Genomic DNA, 10,669 nt, shown 5'->3' on the forward strand with positions numbered 1-10,669 from the left:
TTCTTCTTCTTCTTCTTCTTCTTCTTCTTCTTCTTCTTCTTCTTCTTCTTTTTGGTGAGGCAATTGGGGTTAAGTGACTTGCCCAGAGTCACACAATTAATGGGCATTATGCGTCTGAGGCCAGATTTGAACTCAGGGCTGGTGCTCTATCCACTGTACCACCTAACTGCCCTCTCCTTTGCTTTATTTTTTTAAAAAAAAACCTACTTTCCATCATTTCTGTACAACAATATATCATATTCACCCAGTACAGTGACAATCATTTTTTATTTTGAATCCTTACTGCCTAGTATAGTATCTTGTAAACATAATGAATATTTATTTACTTGAATTAAAAGGTGGGAAAGAGGGAAGGAAGAAGACAGAAGAAATGGAGGTTTGGGGGCACCTAAGATAAATTTCACCTACTTCAGAAATGTTAGCTTTTAGCAGAATGGTGTAATGAGATTTGGAGTCTAGGACTAGACTTGGAGTAAGGAGATTTGAGTTCCAATTCCACTTCTTCTACTCATTAGTTGTATGACTATGGATAAGTCATTTAACTTCTCTAATTGTTCTCATCTATAAAATAGGAATAAATAAGAATACTTATCTACCAGATTGTAAGAATCAAATGAGTTAATATTTGTAAGTTAAGCTTAGCTAACCTATAAATTTCATCATCATCATTATTAGCAGCAGTAGTGGTGGCGACAGCAGTGGTGGTAGTGGTGGTGGCAGCAGTAGCACTAGTAGTTCATGGTCACAATGATTTTATAGACTTCGGTACTTTAGTTTGTCAGTGCCAACTCAATTTCCTTACCTGCCTCTTTCTGTGAATATCACTACCAATGTTTCAATAATCTATGGCCATCTTTGACAACTTCTTACTAGATGCTACAGCTGCAAAGTTCCCAAATCTTTAAAATTCTACCTCCAGAATATCTTTTACATGGATTACATCCAGAGCCCTAACTATGGTGGGGGTAAGTGGAGCCTTGCCTCAGAATATCAGATTAAAATTATTGTAACAGCATTCACAGTCTTTCATTTGAAGCTACCAGATGACAGACCAAGTTAAGTTCCTTCCCTGTTCCTCCACACCCCACTTTTTCCCCTGCCTCCAGTCTCTCTACCTTTCCAAATCAACCTACATATTGCTACTAGTCGTAAGATTTGATTGCTCAAGAATTTGTGCTTGCCTTCTATTGCTTAATAAATAAAGTCTGAACTCCTTGGTTCAGAATATGTGATTCCTCCTCATCCACAATGTGCCTCCAGCCTTGCTTTTTTAGTATTATCATGCACTACTATTCTTCTCTCACATGCTTTATGTTCCAGTCGAACTAAATTAATCATAATCTCCCAAACACACCCCATGTTTTCATAGCTTTTTGTCCTTTCTCATGCTATTCCCTATAAAACCTGGAATATGCCTCCCTCTACCACTTTCACTTGCAAATTCATGCCTACCCTTCAAGTTCTTCAGATGCCGCCTTCTCAACAAAATCTTTCCTGATCCCCCCTAGCTAGCGATCTCTTCCCCAAGTTTTCTCATGGCACTTTTTAATGTACTTCTCATCTATATGTCAAGGATTCTTGATATTGTGACTGTTGTCATTCCCTCCAAGAATGTTGATTGCAGTACCTCCATTCCTTATCAGAAGATCTTTTATGAGTTGCTGTAGTTAAGAAAAAAAAATCATCACCAGATGGTTAATTTACTGGTGATGAGCCTCTATGAATTTAGGTACATCAGTTCTCAAGTGACAGGCATATTCCTACTCCATTATTGGGTCTGTATTTGAAACATTTCTAGTTTTGTAGTATGTGCAAAATTTTTCATTCTGCTGGCAGAGCCTTTGAGTTATATCATCCTTCTAAATGTTCAGTTTCTGTATGGCAAGTAGTGAATTAAACATATATCTTTGCGTCTTCCTAAGTGACTATGATGGTGCCTTCCATGTAGAAAGACATTAATACATGTCTATGGGGCTTCTGGTACACATTCATAGATAGTCCTTTTTGATAATTTTTTTCTTGATAGGGAGCCAACATTTTCCCCTTTAAGCATTCTATGCTTAAGTCATTTAACATTCCTGGTTCTCAATTTCTTTAGTTATAAAGTCAATAAACATTTCTCAGGTACCTACCATGTGCAAGGCACTGTGCTAAGCCCTGGGAAAAATATTAAGATCCTATGATTTATGAGTGGTTCCTGTGTCCAGAGGACCTAAGGTAGTGCCCCCTAAATGGTTTGCCTTTATGACTTTTTAAAGCAATTTGCAAACTTTAAAGTACTCTGTGTTATAAATGTTGGTCATCATTGTCATCAGCATCATCATCATCGTCATTATCATCATCATCATTATAATCATCACCATCTTCAGCCTCATCCTTATCCTCATCATTATCGCTGGAAGCAGATGATTAAAAACCAGGCTAAAGAGTGTGGACTTTATTTGGTAGGCAATAAATAGCTATTAAAATATTTTAAGTAGCAGAGTTCCATGATCTTACCTGTACATTAGGAAGACTAATTGCTCAGTGATAGATAAAATAGATTAGATTGGATCCAGAAAAGATGTGAGAAAAAAAGAATGGTTAAGAATGATCACAATTATCCAGGTAAAAAAGGCCTGGGGGTCTGAGCTAGGATGATGGTAATGAGTATAGTGAAGAGGGAAGACATGTATTCTGTAGGTACTAACAGAATCTGGGGATTGGTTAGATATGGAGTTAAAGAAGAAGAAAGAATAAAGATGATATGGAAGTTTAAAGCCAGGATTACATGGAAAATGGTGATGGTATCAACAGAAATGGTGGGGGGAAGAAGGGATGGTACCAGGGAGAGATGGAGAGCTCATGATAAGTTTGAGGAACAATGCTTGTAGGTAAGTTAAAATGCAAGCCTACAACAGTTTGTTTAATTCTTAATGTTGCCTAGGCCCCTAGTCATCTGGAGAAAGTGGCCATATGGTTGAGAAAAGAGAAAGAAGAGGAATAAGAGTTACCTTTACCTTTCCTGGTGTTCTGGCTATTCTAAAGCAAGATTTCAAAAGAATTTAAGTTTATCTTTGGCAAATTCCTACTTCCCTGTCTGCATTGCACCCCTCTCCCATTTCCTAGTACATCATGATCTCATGTTATGGTGAAACACCCTTATACTCTTAGAAGAAGGATAGAATAGTCTCCATCTTTCCCTCTTCTCAATCTATGCTTAAAACATCACATATCTTCCCTCTCTAAAACAAAGCCTCTTTCCCTTAATAAAGCTGTCTAATCTATGTGTTATTAGGAAAGCAATAGGCTCAATCTAACTTAAGCTGAAATAGAAATTGCTGATAGCCTATTAACTCTCCAAGAGCTAGTTTCCTCTTTTAAAAATAAATAGGTATAGGGACTGGACATGTGATTTCATTGAGACAGGAAAATCTCCCTGGAGGAAATTGCCACCACCAATGTTGGGCTCAATCAATTAATTAATAAATATTCATTAAATCCTTGCTATGTGCCAGGCACTATTCCAAGCACTGAGGATACAAAAAGAGGCAAAAGAAAGTCACTGTCCTCAAAGAAATGTAATCTAATCAGGAGATAGCATGTAAACAAATAACTACAAAGAAGGCTATATACAAGATAAATAGGAAATAATTAACAGAGGGAAGGCACAAGAATTAGGAAGGGCTGGGGAAGGCTTCCAGTAAAAGATAGAATTTTAGTTGGGATTTAGAGGAAACCAAGGAGATCAGTAGTTGGGAGTGTAGAAGGGAGAGCATTCCAGGCATGAGCGATAGCCAGAGAAAATCCCTGGAGCTAAGAGATTTAGAACATCTTGTTCATGAAATAGTCAGGAGGCCAGTGTCACTGGATTGAAGACTGTGTATAGAGAAGTAAGGTGTAAGAAAGCTAAAAAGGTAGGAGGGTGACTAGATTATAAAGGGCTTTGAATGCCAAAAGGGGCATTTTATTTGATCAGGAGAGGGTGGTATGAGACCAGGAGAGAGTGGTGATCCAAAAACTTAGGAGGAGAGAGTGATCAATAGTGTCAAAGACTGCAGAGAAGTCAAGCAAAATGAGGATTGAGAAAAAGTCACTGGATTTAGCAATTAAAAGATGATTGTTAACTTTGGAGAGAGTAGTTTTTGGGGAATGATAAGGTCAGAATCCAGATTATAATGGATTAAGAAGACAGTGAGAGGAGAGAAAGCAGAGGCATCTATTGCAGATGGCCTTTTCTGATGAATTTAGCTACAAAAGGAAGAAGAAAAATAGGATGATAGTTAGCAGGGTTAGAGGGATCAAGTGACTTTTTTTTCAGGATGGGGAAGACATGGGCATGTTTGCAGGCAGTAGGAAATGAGTCAGTAGAGGGGGAGAGATTGAAAATAAGTGAAAGAGTGGGGATAACAGAATCTGTTGGAGGAGATGGGATAGAATGAGATTGCTTGAACAAATAGAAGGGTTAAAGAAGTAATTCCATTTAACCATGTGAAACGGGAGTGAAGGAGGAGATAGTAGCCACACCTTCTCTGCAACTCGTAATTTTGTGAGATGCCTAGAGAGAGCAATGAAAGGTTAAATGACTTACAAAAGATCATAAATCCAGGACATCAGAGATGGGGCTCGAAATTAGGTCTTCCTAGCTCCAAGGTCAGCTCTCTCCATTGAGCTGAGCTTCCTAACCCAAATAAATCACCAATTAGTGGAATTTCTGAAAGTGTGACAAAATAATAGGAAAAATTCAGTCATTGAGGAGGAGATATTTCTGGGCAGGGGGCCAACACCGGAGAAGGGCTAGCCCTCCCTGGAACTCAGCCCCCAAAGTAAGCCTCCTTAAGCTGTTCCCGTTTTTGATAACTTCCTCCCTTTTCCCCACAGGTTGTCTAAAAAGTTCCATGTGTTTTTTATAGTGACTCTTTTGGCACCAATGGAGGGGTCTCTGGCATTGGAGTGGAACCAAATGCACTACCCCCTCCCCATTTCCCTTACCTCATAAATACAGAATGGGTCATTTTTGAATTAGGTGTTTGCAAGTCAATAACTATTTATGTGTGCTGTGGGGGAAGAGGTTATCATTATGTGTTATAAAAAATGTTGCCCCAAATCATTACTCAAATCAGAGGTTATGGTGGGTGAGTATGTGAAAAGAGTTGAACTGTTTGGAAAGGAAGGAGTTGAGAAAGCCAGTATAGCATGGTACTTAATGAGCTGACATCAGTATCGTAGCAAGTTGGGATCAGGTCCTGCCTTTGACATACGCTTGCTGACCCTGGACAAAGGGTCAGATTTAACTGCTCAATGTCCCAGGCAACTTTCCTCACTGAGAGTTCCCTATATCAGTGAAACCACAGGTGTAGTAAAAAATGAACAAAAAAAGTCCCCAAAACCTTAAAAAACAGAGAGGAGAGAAGCTATGCCCCAAAAGAGACATTAATGTCTTTCTCTAGGGATCTTCTTTAGAAGACAGACCTGGGATAACTTAGGAAAGCTTTCTTTGGGATGAGTTTTGACAAGTCCAAAGGAGATGAAAGAAGTACAAGGGTACCACTACCCACTCCTTCACAATGGTGTTAGGTATTATAAATAGTATTGAGTTCATTTCACAGATGAAGAAATTAAGGGTCCGTAAGATGAAATGATTTGCCCTAGCACTTTATGTCTCTCATAAGGCCCTCATATGCTACTTCAGATTATTGAAATCTCTTTGGTACTCAAAGATACCTGTTCAGTTTGAAACAGGCTAAGACTGAGAAACTTCAAATCCAGAAGGGTTCAAATGAGTAGTGGGGATGGGAGTGGGGTGTTGTGATTAAGGTGGAATTGTCTCCTTTTTATAGAATCATTGATTTATAGATGGAACGAGCCTCAGAGGTCATCCCTCCTTCAAAACTTCAAGACTTCAAACTCTAAATACGAACTTCAAAACTCTGAATACAAGGTAGTGAAATACAAGGCACTTGAGGTCCACTAGCAGTGGGGAAAAACAGAAAAGGCCTCATATAGAAAGGGGTATTTGAGCTGCATCTTGAAGGAAATTAGTCATTCTATTAAATGAAAATGAGGAAGAGTGAATTCAAGATTTGAAGTATGGGGCATCTAAAAGCATGGGGACAGGAGATGGAATACTATGGGTGAGTAACAGAAAGCCAATTGGGTGGACCATAAGGAGAAAAAAAAAGGAACAATGTCCACTGAGGCTGGAAAACTAGATTGGGGCTAGTTTGTAAAATTTTAAAAGCCGGACAGGTGGTTAGGGTTCGTATTAGGGTTAGGTCTTGGAAGCAATCTGCAACAACTGAAATATATTGTGTAGTGGATGACATGATCAGATCTATGCTTAAGGGACATCACTTTGTGTGGCTTGTTAGGCAGCTATTACTACAGTCTAAGCCCTCAGGGAAGCACCATAAACCTGGATCCCTGAATGAATCTCAGGAATAAAATGGGCAGTCTGGAATAATGATTTTTGGAGGATGATAAAAACCAATTCACCGAACACTTTCATTTCTCTCTTTAAGGAAAGCTTGTGAACCTTTGATTTGGTTTCATTTTCCTTTTGTCTTTTAGTTTCATTCTTAGTTAAGACCGATATGACTGGACCACTGTCTACCAATTTCCCCCTACTCCACCCATGCTTTTGTGCTAACTTTTCTTCTAAAAGGCAACAAAACTGTCCTTGGGACTTAAATGACTTAGATGGCAAAAGTTCAAGCTGTGTTTCCCTTGACACAGTGTCCTGGTAGCCTCTGGTCGTATTGATAATGGCTTTCTGTTCACCTAAGAGTTTAAAAAGCTCCCCTTGTTTAGAGTCTAGGCTATTCTGACTAGATACATTTCCATATGAAGACAAGGGTTTCTCTCATCTATCTAAGCTAAGTGCTACAGTATTCTTGTTGAATCCTTTCTATGCTATGACACAGTCATCCTTCCTTTTCAACTGTTGAATAACTTATGAGCATCTCTCTCTTTTTTTGGCAATTGGGGTTAAGTGACTTGCCCAGGGTCACACAGCTAGTAAGTGTCAAGTGTTTGATCTGAGGCTGGATTTGAATTCAGGTCCTCCTGACGTTAGGGCCAGTGCTCTATCCACTGTGCCACCTAGCTGCCCCAACTTATGAGTATATCATTCCATTTTATCACTGAACATAAACTAATAGGGTATGGGTTTGGGTCAGACACACTCATTACAACACTTAAGGTTAGTTTCTCAAATAGGACATTATCTCAGTTGCTGAACAACTATCTCACATTTAGAATACAAATAGGCGAAGGTTTGTGGATAATATAAAAATTGTGTAATTCTTAGCACACTGCCTTCTTTTATGGCTCCTCTACCACTGCTGCTTCAGAAGCAGAAGCGAATGCACAGGACTGAGGGCCAATTTGTGTTTTAATTCTTGTTTCATGGGTTGCCATGACCAAGGAATTCACAGCAAGATGATTTACCCGCAGGCAATCAGCCTCTCCATACTTTGCTATATTGGTCCCTGAAAAAGCAAAGTTTTTCATTGGCACAATATCCAAAGCCTTGCCATCAATGCTGAACCTGGCAGTGCAAGCTTGTATCCCAGCAGTTTTTGTCAAAGAATGAGTTCTTATCCCAGAAACTGGGGTCTTTGCGTTTATCAAATAATAGATTACTACAGTCATTGACTACTGTGTCTTGCATACTTAACCTATTCCACTGATCTATCACTGTATTTCTTAGCCAGTACCAAGCAGTTTTGATGATTGCTGCTTTATAATACAATTTAATATCTGGAATGGCTAGGCCACCTTCCCCTGCATTTCTTTTCATTAGTTCCCTTGATATTTTGGAACTTTTGTTCTTCCAAATGAATCTTGTTATTATTTTTTCTAACTCTATAAGATAATTTTTTGGTAGTTTGATTGGTGTGACACTGAATAAGTACATTAGTTTAGGTAGAATTGTCATTTTTATAAGATTAGCTCGGCCTACCCATGAGCAACTGATGTTTTTCCAATTATTTAGATCGGACTTTGTGTTAAAAGTGTTTTGTAATTGTGTTCATATAGTTCCTGGGTTTGTTTCGGGAGGTATACTCCTAAATATTTTATAATGTCTACAGTCAGTTTAAATAGAATTTCTCCTTCTATCTCTTGCTGTTGGGCTTTGTTGGTAATATATACAAATGCTGATGATTTATGTGGGTTTATTTTATAGCCTGTAACTTTGCTAAAGTTGTTTATTATGTCAAGTAGTTTTTTACTTGATTCTCTAGGATTCTCTAAGTATATCCTCATGTCATCTGCAAAAAAGTGATAGCTTTGTTTCTTCTTTGCCTATTCTAATACCTTCAATTTCTTTTTCTTCTCTTATTGCTAAAGCTAATGTTTCCAGTTGAACAACAGTGGTGATAATGGACATCTTTGTTTCACCCCCGATCTTATTGGAAATGCTTCTAGCTTGTCCCTGTTACATATAATGCTTAGTGCAAACTTGTATCTCAGAGGAGTGGGGTTACCTCTACAACACAATGCGATCTGCTGTTTATATGTGTGTGTCCACCATTACATGCACGTGTGATGTGCGACAATTACTATCTAAAGATAGATGGAGGAATCCACTTCTGCGTTCCGTGCTAAGGATTGGGGATTCAAATACAAATAGCACAAAGAGTCTCTACCCTGTAGGGTCTTATTTTCTAATGGAAATAGAAGTACCTACAGGGAAAGCTGGGAGATGGGGAGTGAGGGGTGGGGGAAGCCTAGAGAGAGGAGTGGAGTTGAGAGTAAAGTGAGCATGGCCTGGATACCTCGTGGAATAGTGGCCTGGGCCAGGGGCTCATGAATCAGAAAAGAGGGACAGAGGGCGGAAGCATCTTTGAAGTGAAAAAGCTACTGACAAGGAGGAAGGGAAGTTGGAAAAGTGATATAAGTAATAAAAGGAGGACATAAAGAATAGGAGAAAAAACACATTTTCAACTCAAGTGAGGAAGGAGGGGAGGGAGAAAGGGAGGGAGAGAGAGAGAGAGACAGGGGTAGGGAGAAGGAGAAGAAGAGGGGAAGAGACACAGAGACAGAGAGAGGGGAAGGAGAGGGAAAGGGGGAGAAAGAGAGAGGGAAAAGGAAAGCCTTATTAAGCCTTTTTTCTGGACCTTTAATTTCATTATTTTGGGAAAATCTTGGTTCAGAAACCAACACAGATTAACATTCCTTCTGTGTTTTATAGTCTTAGAAAGTCATTTAGGAATTGAGCAATTACTTGCCCATGGTCACAAAATGGGAAGGGAAAGGAATAAACATTTATGTAGTGCCGAAGAGGAAAAGGCTTGCTATGTGCCAGGCACCGTGCTATGTACTGGGCATGAAATAAAAGCAATCAAGACAGTTTCTACCCTCTAGGAATTTACATTACTAATTCGGGAAGACAACTTACAAGGGGGTATACTTGTGGAGGTGTGGTATTTCAGATAAGTAGGAAATGGTGTGGAAGTCTGGTTCTGGGCAAGATTGGGCAAAATCTCACCTACCAAGAAACCATAGGGAAGAATCCAAGTTTAAGGTGGGGGGGAGAGGAGGACATGAGGATGATGGCCAGAATACAGATTGGAAAGTAAAGAGTAAGGAGATGGCCAGGAAAAGAGTTGTAATAATGAAGGCAATATTGTACTTGTGTCTATATGCCTTCATGACTGTTATATGTGGATGCATACACACAAATACACATCTTTCTTAGACAGGAATTGAACCAGATAGTTTCTCAGGGCAGTATCATAACTATAATTTTATATATAACAATTTTAAAATGAATGACTCATTCAATTCTTTATTTCTCAGGGATTATATATTTTTCCCTTTAGTAAAAAAAAATAACTACAGATTAAGGAATAATGAAATGATTGTGTTCATCTTAGAGTTACGAGGAAAGTGTGATCTGAATGTTGTTGTCTTTGGTGGTCAGAATTTACACATTGTTCTTGCAGAAGCCAGATGCTGTTGATGAGTCTGAGTGCCTTGAGTTTGTTTTCGGGCAGAGGGATTCATACCCCATTATATCATGTAAATGGATTTGATTGTAAATCAATGTTATACTATAGGTTGTTATAGATAGAAGATAGATTCTCCTTTGGAGAAATTACACTTGCAGCAATGGAGTATGTGTATGTACCAACCTATAAGGTCATATGTTGTCTGAGGTACTCTTATTGGTTCACTGGGGCCTTGCAGGTAAGAGGAGAGGTTGTAAGATTGCCTAGAAAGGACACTACCTTAGCAATCAGGTGTATGGAGTTTCATTTGGAGATTTGCATTTGATTTGTAACATAGTATTATGTAAGTGATTTCCTAATTTTTCATATACCTCAGCCACATGGTAGGAGAAGATAATATTTGATTCTTCTTCCTATCGCAAGAATATTGGCTGGTCCCACGTGGTATCCCCGAGGTCTGTGAATTTATTTTTTTAAATCTTATTTTGACAAGTATATTTCAAATTAATTAATTTCCTTTGCAATCCTATGTAATGCTTTTACAACCATTATACTGGGAATGGGTCCTGCAGTTTCACCAGATTCCAAACACAGTGTCCATGACATAAATTAGATGAAGAATCACTACTATAGTAGCAAGGTTACTGAATTTAGTCAGAAGACCTGTTTTCAAATATTGGCTTTGCCACTTGATACCTGTGTGACCTTGGTCAAATCTTTTCATTACTTTGGTC

This window comes from Vombatus ursinus, unplaced genomic scaffold (assembly GCF_900497805.2).
Source record: "Vombatus ursinus unplaced genomic scaffold, bare-nosed wombat genome assembly UNPS02014810.1, whole genome shotgun sequence".
Classification (NCBI taxonomy): domain Eukaryota; kingdom Metazoa; phylum Chordata; class Mammalia; order Diprotodontia; family Vombatidae; genus Vombatus; species Vombatus ursinus.